The 16,972-nt window shown below is 36.3% G+C and overlaps 1 protein-coding gene across 4 annotated transcripts in view; it reads left to right on the top strand.

Annotated features, from left to right (window-relative positions):
* Positions 1-16,972, top strand: part of XRCC4 (X-ray repair cross complementing 4) — a 182,310-nt gene that overhangs the window by 119,582 nt on the left and 45,756 nt on the right. The window lies entirely within an intron of this gene.

Below are 16,972 nucleotides of genomic sequence, written 5' to 3'. Positions count from 1 at the left end.
TGCCAGGCCCAATGAGTTATTGATTTTAATATGCCTCTAAAGTGACAATTGTAATTTTTTTTTCTTTAATTGACCTAGATAACTTTAAGCAAATAGATCAAAGCCTACTGAAACGATGTTCTGTAGGTTACTGTATAAACTTGCAAGTAAAGAAGGATGCATTTATAGCAAGTGTCAAGCTAAGATGGACAGCTTCAGCTAAGTTGTGTCACAGAAAGTAGTAACATTTTAAGTGTCTTCACGGTGAGGGTGGTCAAACACAGGAACAGGCTGCCCAGAGAGGTTGTGGAGTCTCCATGTGTGGAAATATTCAAAACCCAGCTGGGCATGGTCCTGGACAACCTGCTCTGGTTGAGAAGGGAGGTTGGGCTAGGCAACCCTTTCAACCTCACCATCCTGTGATTCTGTTTTTGTAATTTCAGTGGAAATTAATTCGCAATAACATTTTTAATAGATGAGAATAGATTTGTTTTGGAAATAAGATTAGTGGGGAGAAAAAAGAATTCACTCTTAAACACAAGGGGGGCAGAATTTATAACACTTCAGGAAAGTCTTTTTCTTCTTATATCACTCTCAACTTTTGGAAATATTTTCACATGATCTGGGAGGTGCTTAGTTATGCATAGAATTACCTCAGAGCTGCAGTATGATTGGTGGTATTTTCTTCAAAAGCTGATCTTTTTTTTTTAAGATCTATGGTAAGTTAGATTTCAAAATACTTGTTTTCCCTTTTCATCTGTAATATCCAATGCATAATAAACTGTTTAAACAGACATGGACACAAGTAGACTACAAAGACATTTCTCATGATTAGCAAAGATTTCTGTTTAAATCAGCAAGAGAATTACATTATTTTGACATAGAAGGTTGTGGCTTGATGCCAGCTAGGAATATTTAAACTTACAATCCTGTTTTATTAGTTAAAAAATTATATTTTTTTAGAATTGTCTAGAAGAATGTCAAATTCCTCTCTTCTGTTCTTTTAGAGTCTAGTATATTACAATGGACAATGCCCTTTCCCCATTGTACATAGTCAGTTTGATTTTGAAAGTCTGACTCTGTTTGCCTGAAAAACAATTTCATTCTTTTTAGTATTGATTGTGGAAGGAAAACCTACGGAGGCAAATGATTGCAAAGGAGAATATAGAGGCCTTGGGCCGAGTAATCCTCACTGTGTGAGTATCTGAGCCCTTTGTGCAGGGGAAGGACTGAGACGATATTGATATTTTTTGTTTTAATTCCTTTAAGTAAGGCAAATTTTAGAAAAAACAGAGCAACATTATGTTTTTCATACTATGCAAAGCTTTTCTAATATGCTTACAGAATCAAATCAGAGCTGAATCCGGAAAGTGGCTCTTCTTCTTGGCTATAACATAATTAGTCATATTTTAAGGCTTACCATATGGAACATCCATTCTATCAGCCTCTATCCCCATTTTTCTTTTTGCATTAAGTATGTATGAAATGTATTGTAAACAACAGCTTTGCACTACAGGTCACAACATTGCTTGGCATGTGACATGCCTTCCAGTACGGTGAAGGTGTATCTGACAATAAAAGATCCATGTTTCTCTGTGATCCCATGGCGACTTCAGAAATCAAATGTGATATTGCCCGATAATGGAGTATGTTTTTCAACCCTTCCTTTAGTTAAAAATACAGTGGCAGTGCTAATTCTTTGATTAAATAAGAAGATATTAGATCTCCCCGTTTACCTGGAACATTACAAAAGCCAAACTGTAATCATTTCCATTTTGCTGATTATTTTTGTCAGTGTCCCTTCTTAGTTCTTGGGTTTTGAACTTCATTTTAAGTCTTTTGCCAGCTGCTAATCAAGCTTTCAGTCAATTTGCTTGGCTAATAATTTTCACTTCTCTTCAGCCTGTCAAAAGTAGGGAGGTGTAGAATTAGTATCATAATCCAGTTCACAAATATAGATGTTTCTTTTTATGAAGCCTCTTCAGTAATTTGTACTGACGGAACGCTAGATCCTACACGATGTGAAAGGCTTTATCTTAAGCTCATGGTACGTTGGGGTCCTGCCCAAAATGGTTTCCAGTATTGTGTTACTTGGCAAAAAATTACTAATCCAAGCAAACCACCCCAGCCTGCTGGTGCGGCAGGGAGGAAGTTAACCTCTAAATTCCTTCACCTTTGGAAATGCTCCATCACAAATATGGAAGATGTACAGCCCTTGAAAGCATGTCATGCTTTTCTGTTTGGCAGGAGGATCAAATGACAGATTGTGATCACATTTGCAAATGCACGAATGAGTTCTTATTTCTGAGCTCTCCTGCACAGACCTGCAGAAAGATTTGATTCTTTGCTCGTAATGTAAATATTTTAAGGTGCTATCACATAAAATTGTATCCCACAGTTCTTGCTTTAACAAACTAAAGCTTATTTAGAGTTATTTTCCATTTACAAGTTTTGCTGACATCATCAGTGCTTGTTTCATATTTGCCAGGCAATGAGAGGGCAGTTGCAAACCAAGCATCAAGAGCATAATGCTGTCTTTATATTGTTGCATCGTAAGTCAATTGATACAAGATCCTAAATCAGAAGAAAAAAATACCTCTTTACTGACTGAGAGCATCCAAGTTTTTCATTTCTTTTTGGCTTTCAGATTGCTTTTTGAAAATACAGTGTTTTTCAACACAGTCATTGTTATCACATAATAGGAATTATATCTTAACTTCTATATATTTTTCCTAAGATTTTAAAGTATGGTAAGAAAGTAGTGTTTATGCTTAAAGTTAAGAGCATCTCAAGTAAATACTGAGTCATGAAAAATGAAAGGATTCTATTTCCACAAATATTTTAGATTTATGGATGTTGAGGCTAGTTATGTAGCAATTCTCTAGTCCTTTGGAATGGAAATATATTTTTAGATATGACCAAGAATACCGAGAAGAATGCAAATAAAAATCTGCTTAACATAGAAATTAGAGCAAAAGGAGTACTGCCTTTCTCATGCTTTGTGTGTGGGTGCAGTGGCAGGAAAAGGAGTTGAATTGAATTTATCTGTATAGACATCTAGTATTAACTGTGACAATTTATTCAGGGACTAAATCAACAGTTTTAATGAAACTTGGAAATGTGCTTTGGATAATATTAAGCTTAGTGAAAGTAGTATAGACAGGAGATCAGCAAAGAACTGAACTAGGATTTATGGAACAAGGTTTGCTAAATGAACTGTTTAATTATTTGCTGAGATAAAGATGTTCTTTATGATAAAGTAAAAATCCAGAAAAATTAGTTGATCAGTGAACTGCCAACTCTCTAGGTTGTTTTTCAAATTTGAGCTATCCAATAAAAGGAAATGTTTCCTTAGGCAGACAGATGTTACATGTTGATAACAGTCAAACTATGGCTTGCAATTTACACATTTTTAAAATGTGACAAAGGATGGTTCTTACAGTACAAAATATGATTGAGTCAGCAAGTAAAATAGAATTATTCTTATTCCAGTAAACTGTGATGGTATTCTTGAAGCTTTAACTGTAACTTAATATCTGGCAATTTCCTAAGGTGCAGAGCAGAGATAATATGTAAGTCAAGTTAAGATGCAAATTCTACTTTTTACAATTTGCATTTCATACTTGGAGGAGAAAAATTAATAAGAGCAATCCCAATCCACAGTTAGAAATTATGCTTATTGATGCATTACCCAAATCTCTCAGGGGACTGCATATGAATAACACTATTAGCTATGTAGAATATGCATTCAATATAGAGGCTTAAGTGTATGGCCTGTCAGCCTGAATCCTATAAATAATTGGATGTTTCTATAATAATTTCACTTTAAAAGTATTGGAACCTATTTGAGAGAAGATAGTACCTACTGAAAATATTTTTTATATATAGTTTCATAAATTAAGCATAGTTATTGAATACAGAATACTTTGTGTGGCTTGTACAATCTATACTGACAGAGTACAGCTGAACCCAACCAGTGCTGGAGTCTCTATAACTAAAACAAAAGTAGATCAGGAAAAAGCTTCCTTTTCTAGTACAGCTTACAACTACTACTTTGTTTCCACAAGTAAAAATCTATCTTTCTGCTTTGGTTTATCAAAATTGTTTTTATTTAAGGAGGTAAGAAAAGCAAAACCTTTTTTTCTGTCTGACTTATTTCTTACTAATAAAAGATCTAGTTTTATGGTCCTCATTCACACGTGGGTTTCTTAGGACAAAAGCTTTCCTGGATAAGACTCAAAATTCTTTAAGTTATTCTGTATGTATCAAAATGTAATCCATTCCGGCTGCTGTATAGTGTTTATAATTTCTTTGCTATTGAATGTGTACATACTGTTGAGGATGCATACAATTTCAGAAGTGGTTTGGGGGAAAACATCTTAAATACAGGAGAAGCCTTATTATGGATGCAAATATGCTGGATTCTCCTGAGAATAAGAGTAGAGACAACCAAAAAAAGTTATTACAGAGAAAATGCTTCATAATTTTGAGAAGAAAGCATTAAGGAATAATTGTAATTCAGTTGACTGAGAAATAACAGGTATTGTTTGCTTGCCTTTTCTGTAAAGAAATACATGTTTACACCAAGCACTGTGACTCTTGACAGTCAAAAATTTCAGTTTCATATGTGTAAGTCTAGTTTTGTACATTTGATGTAGCTGTTACTGATTTTTTTTTTAATTGAAATTTGACTTTTGCTGGCTTGCTACTTCTTGCTTGATTGATAAAACTGAGTGACTGTCAGAATCAGGCCTACATTTGAATTGAAGGAAAGAGATGCTTTCCCTTAACTTCAGTATGTTTGCTTTTGCTGAAATATTGAGATGCAGTCATAGCCCCACTGAATTTGATAGGATCTTTGCCACCAGTAATTTAAATCTTTCTTTTTTACATATGAATGCTGCTTTTCCAGAGAGCTCAAAGTGTTCAACATATATCTAGGAGTCCTCAGAAACATCTGTATGAAGTAAAAAACCATATTCAGATTGCTGACTGGCTATTTGGAAGTGCCCGTAGTTGCCAAGGTGTGTTTCGTGGTGCCTGCATTGTTGTCACCTGCTCCATCAGAAAAGGCCAAAAAGAGAATGTCATTTTTCCTTTAAATACGATTGTTACGGTCCTCATGCTTGGTGTTTGTTCTTGACTTAAGGGTCTGATTAAAGTTAGTTGCACGTATAATTGTGGGTGGAATCAGCTGCATAGTTTTTGCTTGTTAATGATAAATGTGGGGGTTTTTTTATTTTCATACTCTTATCTCTTTCTATACCTTCAAAAGGTTTTTACAGTCTTCATAGGTATATGTCATTTATTTGAAGAGAAAGCTCTTAGTGTTATATTCCAATACTGTAATAAGCTGGACTTGTCTATCTTTTGATAACCTTCCACACCTTTAAAAGCACTCAGAGCCTGTGGTGTGCCAGGAATCCCCTGGGATGATCTCTCTGCATTTGTTTAATTTATAGCTTGCGGTTCACATTTTTAAAGTCCTGATGCAAGGTTTATTTAAAATGTGGTTTGCCACCGCCAGTGATTCAGGTAGCAAAAACATAGCTTTATCCTGGAATTTGGCATTCTCAGAGGGTTATGCATAGACATCGGTATTACTGTCTCACGCAACAAGTAATTCTTTCTCGTAAAGATTTAACCAAGTGATATTTTAATTCCACTGAAGATGATACCATAACCTTCCATGGTCCAGAGGGGGTATAAAGTTTACACCACAGTTATCCTCTTTTAAAAAAATGTGTATTTGAGAGTTCATGTTGACATGTCACTTTTTTATTCATTAAGAGTATTTATTTAATACAATTGGAGAGAACTTGCAGAACCTTGCATGGTGTGACAAAGTGCTATGATCACTGGTATATCAGTGAGTCAGTGTAGTGTCTGTGTACAGGAGTGATAAGCTCATTCCTGCCATAATAAATTTATGGAATGCAATGTTTAGAAAGTTTTTTATAATTAACTCATGCAGGCTAAAATGTAAACAGGTTAAGAAACCTCTTAGAAGTGGATAGTCAGGTTCATTTGAGACTAATGTGAGAATCAAACCAAAAATTTTTTAGATAGTTGAATTAAGTCCTTTTTGTGTTTCATTCATGCTCAGCATTTTCTTACACTTTGGATAGTTTCTTTCTTTCCCTTTTAGCCCTGACATTGGCTGCAGCAGTTGGTCACCATTCATACCAGACAGACTGTTTTGACTCACCTGTGCAAATATTAAAAATTGTACTGTAACTTTGTGTGGCCTGATGGGAGCTTTGATAAGTAATACTTATCTTCTCAACAGTCATCTGTGAATATTTAAGGTTGCATAAGGTTGAAGTAGAAAGAAGAGCTGTGTTTAATACCTGTGTTATGTGACTTGTGGCTATACAAAATGGGGTGTTGTCAGAGGCAAAAAGGGTAGAAGACTTTGATTACAATGTATAGCAGTATTTGCAAAAAAAAAAAGTTGCAAAAAATGTAGAATAATTCCATATTCAACTGGAATGAATAAGGCAGAAATAAATACAACATGGTACAGTTGCCTTTCTCTTCATGGCACCCTGGCCTTCTGTGCAGCAAGTGTCCTTGTTTTAAATGAGCGGTAGATAATTAGGCTTCCACCATCCACGTGGGAAGGGGTGATTTATTTCCATGGGAATTGCAAGGAATTCATATCTGCAATCACCATTTCTGCTGACTCCCCAAGGAAAGATGGGAAAATATGAAGCCTGAAAGCCTGGGGCAGGGAAAAATGAACATTATCTGCTGATCTCCGAGGTTGCAATTTCTCCTGAGTAAAGTCGCTCAGCTCTCTAGTTTGTAGCACATCTCACCAATTTTTGTCACTAGTAATAGCCTAATAATTGACTGCTGATGGAGAACTTATTACTCAGTAAGAATGACAGGACTCTACCCTGTGTTTTCTCAGGGCATATTCTTTAGAGCAAGATTTTATTGCTGTGACAAATCTGGTGAGATATGTCTCAAATGATTAATCTATAATGTATTTCAGTGAAACTGGTAGCTGTGAGATTACAATAGGATAGCTTAAAAAATGGAAACTATATCTTCTTCTGTTACCTTTCTGGTAAATTTTTGGTGGGTTTTTCCCTTGCCTTTCTAACAAAGTTTTTATATTGGAATGATGTTTGAACTAAATTTTATATTTCAAGCCTCTCTTAGGTAGGTTGTGGGTTGGTATAGTTTAATTTATTGCACTATGGATTAGTTTTGTTAAATACTGTGATTCCGGCTGGGGTATTTTAATGTGGGAGGCAAGAGAATTGCTCCTCAGGAGTAAATTACAGTAAGAAGGAGAAAAGGTTGTGTGTGGTTGACCTAACTGGCAGTGCTGGAATATTTGTTGGCTTTAGATGTAGGCCAAGCTACAGTATTTTCAGTCTTTTAGGGGGAAGGGTGGGAAGTAAGAAAAGGAGATTGCATTAAAAACAACAAAGGCGGCAATATTTAAAATTCCTTGTACATCCTTGTGATTATTGTGCTGCAGAAAATGTGCACTCTTTTTATGAACACTTTTGTAAAGGGCTCTTGATGATGGTGTCAATTAAACCTCCATTTCCTAAAACACCTCTTCAGGCAGAATTATTTTCACATTATGTTTAATAGGAAGAAGCAGGTAATGTAGATGCCTAAGATTTTGATTATACATGTTGGCAAGAGATTAATACTAGACTGATGGAAAGCCTAAGTAACCATGCTTGCCAGCTCAGTCCTGATGTCAAAGATAGACAGGACGGAAGAGAATGAGATGAAAGCTTGGCTATATTAATGAGATAAAGCTGCCTCAAATATCTGTTTTTATTGTTCATTAGACTGATCATGAAATATGTCTTCTTTACTGGATTAAATTAGAGTATTCCATATAGCACAACTGTCTGTGAAGACCAGTAATCCCTTAGCTCATTATGGACCCCAGGAAACATTCTAGAGAAAATCCCATGCACAAAAATACACTAAAACTCAGGATTTGGGAAATGATTTCACAAACAATTGCAAATGCTCCTGCTCCATTGAGGTGATTGCTCAGCTTCTGCTCAGTTCAGTGTACTTCTCAAAAGTCAGATTCACTGCATGAAGCTATTAATCTTTTTATTTTTATTGGTATTTGTCCTTTTTCTGTACTTTTTACCAATGAACCATCTTTCTTCCTCCCTCTGTCCCCCCCAAATGTACCACCTCAGCAAAGCAGGGCTAATTTCACTGATACTCTTGACTGTGAAGACCTACATCCAGCCAGTAAGAAATACTGTATCAGACTTAATGTGACTTGCTACACCTCCTGTATATAATATATAATACAGAGTACATTCAGTAGCATTTTCTGTGGCTTTCTCTCCATCTCCTTTTATGTATTTTATGGCAGGTTTGTTAGATTTACTGTTTCATAGTTGCCAAGGGTGCTCTTGAAACTGAGTAAGATACAGGTATCAGGACATTTTCTGTTCTAGAATGCTTGAAATCTAGTGCAAAAACATAGGAAAACCAAGGGGAAAAGGATGCCAAGTAAACAGACTTGTGCTGAGTTTTGTTTTAATCCTGTACCTTCTGCCTCACAAAGCAGGTTGATCTTTCAAAATGACTTGGAGAAAGAGCAAGAAAAGGTCTAGAGAGGAGTACAGAGAAGTGTGAGAGAAGACACTGGGCACATTACTGAGCAGACAGATGAGAGGGAAAGAGGGAACGTGGTGAGAGGCACTGATTTGTGCATTTGTTTTCCTATTTATCACGTATATATGTTTCCCCAAAGCAGTACATTAAGCACTTGAAGTCCATGACAATGGATTTTCAATAATACTTAGAGCATCCCCAGATCTGGTCTGTATGGATAAATATTCATAAATTTATACACTGTGACTAATACATACTGTATAAGCAAATGCATTTTCATGGTCGGTTGGGAGGACTCATCTGTTTCTGTCAACTTGTATCAGGATTCAGCATGACATTAATCAGTATCCTTTTTGATGAGTTCTGCCATCTGTGGGAGGGTATATAGAACATTCTTATGCATCAGTTTAAAAACTTGTAGAATAAGAGAAAGAGTTGGACAAATTTCACATTTTGTCTCTCTTAAAATAATTTAACTTTCCTTTCAATCTCCTTGAACATAAATAAAACCAAGAGCTTATTAGAAGCTGCAGGAGGTACAGAATTAGATTAATACAATCCGTGTTGACACAGAATACTGCTGGAAGATTTCCTTGATTAATTAATAACACTTAAAAAAATCCTTTACTTTATTCAGCTGTCAAACCATTCATAACAATTTTCATGTAGCTATTGCATCATTCGAGCTTGCAGATATGAACAGCAATCTGAAAATTAATTACATGCTTGTATTTTCTTCAGATTGTTAACTGTATAGCAACTGTTATAAGTGAACTTCATATAAAACTGAAGGAAAATGGTCAGTATTCAAAAACGATCAGCAAAAGAGTCAATATTGTAAGGCATGTTAAATAGCAGAAGTGAGACAAAAGGCTCTTTTCAAAATTATCGTAATGATTCAAAAGGCATCAGGTACTAAGGTGAATTCAAATCTGACAATATTCTAGCCATTGACATCAATATTTCATCCTGTATGTTTAGAATTCACACAGTAATAATGACTAAAACGGACGAAAAGGGCCAAATGTGCATGTAAACACTACTGTTTGATGAGGGTAAGTTTCATTCTAGAAATAGATGATATTTCTAATATGCTTCTTTAAAACTGATAGTATTCAAAAGTATAGAAAATATTTTGCATACCACTTCATCACTTCAATGTTCTAGTGCAACTCACTAAACCTTGAAGTTGCACAAGTGTAACACTGAAGTAAAGATGATAAATCATGACATTTAGTTTCTAGTGGTGATGTGAACCATCCAGATTATGATTGCTTTTGTCTCTCTGGAGTTGCTCCATGGATAACTATTAAACTACCTGAACAAAATTCTACTTTTATTAAAGTATCCTGAAAAATTAGATATTTTTGTAAAGAAACTCCTCAAGTCTTTAGGCTAAAATACACCACTAAATAATAAAATATTTCTACAAATAGTATACCTGCTGGATTTGCTGTTGGTCACAAATACAGAATTATTTTTCTGCTCAGGTGCTTTATCACTGTCAAGCTGTACTGAAACATCAGGTTAAGAAAGAATCCCTTAGTATATAAATACTCCCCTTTAGTTATATATCTGTGTAGCTACAGCATTGCCTGAAAATGTTCAATGGGAAAAAAAAATCAGATTATACCCAGTTGTGTTGACAAAATCCAAAGTGATAGAATTTGAACAGCTATTTCAGTTAAAGTAAAACCAGATTTGAAAACACAAACAGAAGATGTCCAAATAAAAATAATTATCATCAGCATATGATGAGTTGCCTGTTGACTCTTTAAAGGATTCAAAATACTTTGTGAGCTCCAGGTTCAAAGTTTTAAAAAGAGCCAAAAGCATCAAATTTTTATCAATGTTAACTCAGAGCGATCCCAGAACTAGTATGAGCAAAATTTCCAAACCAGTATCCCCCAACCAGTGATAATGGTGTGGGAGAGAAGCAAGGGAAAGAACAGGAGCAGAGGGGAGCAAAACAGTTTTTTTACAGTATATATCAAATTCATGCAACTTACCATCAGGGTACCTGCTGTACTTCTCAAAGCTGGGAGCAACAGTGGTTGGGTGGGCCAACGAGCCGCCGAAGAGCAATGTCCTGTTTGCCCCTTTGCAAGCAGGTGATGGCTGACGACTCCAAATACAGGTAATACTTACTGCTTTGGCCGCCCATGGGTTCAGGTGTACTGCCACTAGACAAATAAACAGCATGACCACAGCTCTCGTGATATGCCTACAGTCTCACCAGATCAGTTTTGTCCAGTTAGCACCTTTGGTTGGGTGGTGGCTGAGAGCCCGCTAGCAGGGAGGTGATGGACATGGTTGTTTTGCAATAGGAGGGTAAGGAAATTAGAAACATTTATGTATATATATAGCAGGAGGCTTAGAAAAATTATGTCAAGGCACTGAACAGCAAATGGGCATGGGATTGTAAGAGCTGGAGGGGTTGTAGTGACATGGGATTTAGTGTGGAGTGATACAGTGTTGACCAGCTGAGTCTTTATTCACTCTTTTGTGCAAGACCTCTCAGTCTTTTATTTGTCTTCCTACTTTCTCCTATCCAGTGTAACTCTTGAGAGGTGTATAACGATGGCCTTCTGCATGCCTGATATGCATCTACACCTTTTCTGCTCTAAATAATACCAAATCAACCATCATGTCTTAGGACAAAACTATGAATGCTTGTTAGACTGTTTATTCAGTATGACTTGGTGCAGGATGTTGCCAGACACCACAATCCTAAGTTCACGGTGTCTCTAATGAAATAGATTGCAAGGTTGAGATGTTTCTGATGCTGTTATAACCTTTTCTTAGGCTAGATTTACAAAAAACTCAATGTTTCATGTTACCCTAACACAGTGTTAGCCAGACACTCCTCTTTTTCATGGTTTCTTGCATACCACTCCCAGTTCTGCATTAACTCCTGTGTCCTGACGTGTTCTCCTTTTGCCAAGCTAAAAAGATACAACTTATTTCTTCATTTGTTCTAACCTTTCTGTTGCTGAGGTCTCTTTGCAAAACCAGCTCATGGGTAGGTAAGTCATATTGAATATGGTGATATGTGTTATTGACCTGCATATCTTCTGATGTTAGCATTTGACTGATCAGAATTTTTACAGCTAACAAGACGACTACAAAATGACCTGCCTTTTTAGAGCACTGAAAGTGCTTTTCAAATGCCCTGAAAGTCAGCCCAACTTTCAAATCAGCGGCAAATCTCTTTTAAGAACAAAGCTGAGCCACACTGAGTGCTTGGGAAGAATTTTCCAAACGTGATTTGAATTTCATGATAAATCAACCAAAAGATATATTTCTATTCAATAGAGAAATATGCAAGTGAAAGAAAATGCTAATTTAGGGGCGTTTGTATTAGTAAAGTTCAGTATCAACTTCTATAGATGGTAATCAGGCTTGAATGTTGTTGGCCAGGTAAGTTTGCATATTCTATGCAAGCTTTTCAAATGACTTGAATCTTCCTGAATCTAAGCTGGGTCTTCATATTTTTGTTTCACATCATCACTTTTTTACTAGACATTCCTGTCTTGAGTAGTATTTAAGCATAGTATTTAGTTTAAAGCATTCACCTGGTATTTATTTAAATGCTGTTACCTTAGCATTAAAAAGTTGAGTCTCAGTTAGGACTTCCAAATCTTTAGCATTAAAATTTCTGTCACACCTAAAATTGCTGTCCTTAGCAAGGCACAGACATTCCAAATGTAATTGAGTTCTCTGCTTTTAAATATATTCCTTGGCTGAGTCATGTTGACAAGTGCTTTTCATCTTGAAAACTTTCCAGTTGTTAGACTTAGTCAATTTGACATGGAATTCAGAAAATGAACCAAAGTGGAGCCTAACACTGTCTGCATAATGGTGCACCTGTGTGCAGGTTAACTTGCCATCACCTGACATCTCCAAATATTATTCTTCCATTGTATGTTCTTACAAAAGTATGTTGTCTCCTGTAACACAGTCTCTATTGTCTGCTAGAGAAAAATGTGACTGCCTTAATATATGTGAAGAAACAAGGAAGAAAGGAGAAGTCGGATTGTTTTTCTGAGCAGTTTCACGTAAACATTTAGATGTACAAGGCAGAAACACAAATATAAGATCCACAGCTGCAAGTTTTTTCTTGAGGCAGCTCATAACCTTCTCAGTAGCATCTTGGAATAGCTTTTGGAATTCAGTCTACTCCATTTATGGCATCTAATTCAGGCAATTACCTCACCTCAGTTTTAGGTCTGGCCCAAGATAAGGTAGGTCCTGTCTGACAGATGTATCAGCCTAAGTTTCTTACAGGGTTAATTAACAAAAGTAGGTACCTTGGAAGAACTGTGAAGAATAATTTGATTTGTCTAGCTTAGATTCAGCACAGTCTCCACTTAGTCCCTCAGGGTACTCTAGGGAACCGATAGGAAAGGTTAGGTTCTTCCATCTGAATATTCGAAAGCTGCTGGATTTGGACCATCCCTTGGAAAACAGGTGTAGTTCAGTCTCTCAGGCTGTGTAGAGTCTAGCATCCCGAGTCTCACTATGCAAGTATTCTCATCTAGACTTTGGAGAAAAAGGGGGCACTGCGTTGTGTGATGTCAAGCTTAAAATTAATTTCATTTCACTTCTTCTAAGTTTCTGAGCTTCTCTACAAGATTCTATTGATAGTCCTGGAGCTTGCCTGCTAATTCTGGATTATACCAGAGCTCAGTGCAAGGGTACTCCAGGAAACATGTGTAGCTAATGGTAAGTTCCCAAGGAACTTTTAGGCTATCTAGGGAGTTGCTTAATCATTTCAGATGCTTGTGAATTTGGGCATTCCTAGAAACTATGTAGACCAAATAGCTATTTTAGTTGTTAAGTCAGCTCTTGGTAGACCAAGCTCATCCAGAGATTTCAAAAATTTTATGAATTAATTTATAGGTTTTTTGATTCAAATGTATTGAATTATGTTGGTAGTGCGCAATCACTTTTGAACTTAAAACTTCTGAATGAATATTCAAGATGATTTATAAGCTTTGATGACAAGATCTATAGTCTTTGAAGCCTGATGCTCCTCATACTTAGACTCTGTAATGTAGAAGACATTAAATAAGGTCAGCAGAATGGCAGGACATAATCAGGGTCCTCGACTTAAATAAGTTCTTACAGATGTTATTAACATGTCAATCCTTCAGTAGTGTTATCATGGATCTATTGACAGAGAAGAATTTGCAGGTCTTAGAGAAGACGATGGATTGTTGGTTTTTGTGGGGTTTTTTTTCAAAAGACCATTTTACACTATACAAAATTAATTTTTAGTTAGCCAGGGAAGGAATCTGTGCTGCAGGACAGGATATTACTGGGATATAATTGACAAATTAAAGTTTTAGTATAAATGTGTGAGCAAGACATCTCCTTAGACTTCTGTCTTTTTCTTCTCAGAAACAGGAAAATTTAAACATACACCGTTTCATTCTCCTTCCTTATTTTATATTCTTTTCAATACGGTACTACTTCTATTTTCTCAGTCTTCTTCATTTTTCAGCAAAATGAATTCTGCCAGTAAACAAGCTGTCAGATAAATTACAATAAAATTTATGTTAACTTGAAGGGGAACAAAAGGAGTAATCCGCATTAAGGTACACAATAGCAATTCTGTATTCAATCTGTATATGAAGCTTACCTGAGAACTTATAGATAATACCAACTCTGAAGCTAATGTTTTTATTATAATGCTTCTTGATTTCAGAAGAATTTTGCTCTAGATTTTTGTGTGCACAAATTAAATGAAATGGTACAGGGCTTCAGCACCAGGCAAGTACTGAAGAAAAAATACAATGCATTGACAATGTATACCTGTTTAATTGGATAAATAGGACAACCTCCTAGATAAATTATGACTGACAGATAATAAAGCTCTCTAGTGTTTAATTATAAATGAACTGACATCACGAAAATGGCACAGATGTGTGACAGGGGCTTAAGCAGCAGGCTTCAATTTCATTAAAAAGCACGTCTGAAGAAAACATAATTAAGCATAAGCAGTGCATGGATATAGACAAGGGACAGAAAAAATCTCAGTCTGTTTAGAGACTACATTAAGCAAACTGCTAGGAGGCTAGAGGTGTAGAGCCTGATGGTTTCCTCCTCCTTTCCCAAAGCTCAAGTTGTGTCTTGTTGCTGTCTGGACCTGACCATTTCTCTATGCCCACTGGCTTCTGTCATACCTTCCGTGTTAGAGAGATGGCTGTCAGTGTTCTACCACACTAGACTTTGCCTACTGGGAGGTTTCCAAAGTCACAAATTATGACAAAATTTGAATAGTATCCATCTTGTGCAACTTCATTTTTTCTGATGCTGTGAAGGCAGTAGAAAACCTAGTACAGCCTCCTCCTCCCAGGAAAAGTCCTTCTCGCTCCTGCCTATTTCAGGCAGGTGGCTACCCTATATAAACTACGGACTGTCCTACAGAGTACTTTGGTATCCCTTTACTGCAGGCAGGTTGCTGAGCTTTCTGTGGTTGAAGGAGGTAAACAGATGAGGTCTCAGCTGAGCTGTGGCTTATCTATCTTCCTGCTTACCAGATCAACCCATGATTGGATGATTTAAGGAAGTAGTGGCAACTGCAGGGAAATAATCCAGTCCATCTGTGTCTTACTTAGGCCAGTCAAATCCTCCATCTGTCCAACTGGGGAAGCATTTCTCTGCATGACAGATAACTAAGATATACAATACATGGTTGTCCTGTGCTAGAGAAGCTGGCTTAGAGTGTACAATTTTCATTGCATCCATTTACTCTCATACCTGGACTCCAAAGCTAGATATATTTCACTCCTTGTATACTTCCCATGCATTAGACACTTCCCAAAACTGGTTATAGTAGGGCAGACGTTTTCCTTGCTTATCACTGTACTGATCTGATTAAGAATAGGGTACCTCTTCTTCAGTGTGAATAGGTGATCCCTTGTAGGCATAAGACCTCCTAGAGCCTTTACGAATTCACAGAACAAAATACCTCCTGGTCCTCCCGAGGACTGTGCAGCACTGCATTAATTGCATCACAAGTCAGTGCCTGGTAGGATCACTCATCTAGTCTCAGTCAGGCATTTATCTCACCACGGTACATTGGTGCATACACCTATTTGAGTAGCTTCCTGCGATTACTGTAGGCTCAAGCCTAGTTCAGAACAAGTAAGTGTATTCCATGCATTTCAGGCATAATCTGTTGGTTGTTGTCATTGGCCAGCAACTGATCATTAGCCAAATTAGTATGGATTTTACTAACAAAAGATTCAGTCTTAAATAAAATGTATCTTACCTGCATTCAACAATCAGGGAAAAATACTTCATGAACTAAAAAAGCAGGTATTTGCTGGAAAAAACCTCTGCTAGAGTTGTTTTGATTTCTGAGTTAAGTTTATTTTTGAACTGTGAACCCCATCACTGGGATATTTATGCATTTTCTTTTTGGCTCATAACCTATTAATTAACAGTACATGCTTTGAAATAGACACTTTTTCTTGCTTTTCTATTTTAACGTTTCTTATCTCTTCTTCCTCATACCTCTAGCCGGCTGAGTACACCCACTGCTTTTCCCTGAAGCTAATGCAAGAATTTAAAATTCAAATTACTGACAGACGTGGATTGCTGTTCAAACAAGGCATCTAAATGTTCTCTTAACACCTTGATGAGTTATGCATTCAGAGGGCGTTAGATCAATGAAATCTATCATGTGTTTTTATTTATAGTCTCTTTCCTATCAATGGAGTTGTCTTCTACATAATCTCCAAAGCCCAGTCTGACAATTGCTATAGTGTTTCAGGTATTTTATATATTTACTTCTGAAATACAAAGAACAGAGTAATAAATATTGCATGTATGACATGTGGTCCCTAGACTTATTAATGAACACAGAAGGTTAACTGTTTGCAGTTTACAATTCTCACTTTACATTCAGAAAACAAATATTTTCTCTTTGAATGCGCCAGAGGTAGATTAATTTTAATGTACCTTGTATTCTAGTACAGTATACAACTATTCATGATATTAAATTATGCAAAACTATTATACAGATGATATGGTGCCTTTGTAGCCCTAACTAGAAAGTAATTGAAGATTTCTTATGCATCCATTTGCTGTTCTAGTAATGAAAAAATTACATGCAGCTCATCGTCTGAAAAAAATATATACTTAACAGGGAAAAAATTCTTTCTAGCAAACACGTGATCAATGTGGTGTGATTAAACAGATGAGTATAGATACTTATCAAGTCTGAAATAAATATTTTTCCTTTGATGTATGGACCCAGCCTCCTCACTTAGTCTCATCAATTCTAAAAATCATTTGGAGGTGGACCCGCTTTTAGCCTTTGAATGGTTTGTTTATACACACATCAGTCAGGTGCATACTGAGCTGC

Source organism: Harpia harpyja, chromosome Z (assembly GCF_026419915.1).
Source record: "Harpia harpyja isolate bHarHar1 chromosome Z, bHarHar1 primary haplotype, whole genome shotgun sequence".
Lineage (NCBI taxonomy): Eukaryota > Metazoa > Chordata > Aves > Accipitriformes > Accipitridae > Harpia > Harpia harpyja.
The sequence above is the reverse complement of the archived record's forward strand: the minus strand, read 5'-3'. Positions and strand labels throughout refer to the sequence as shown.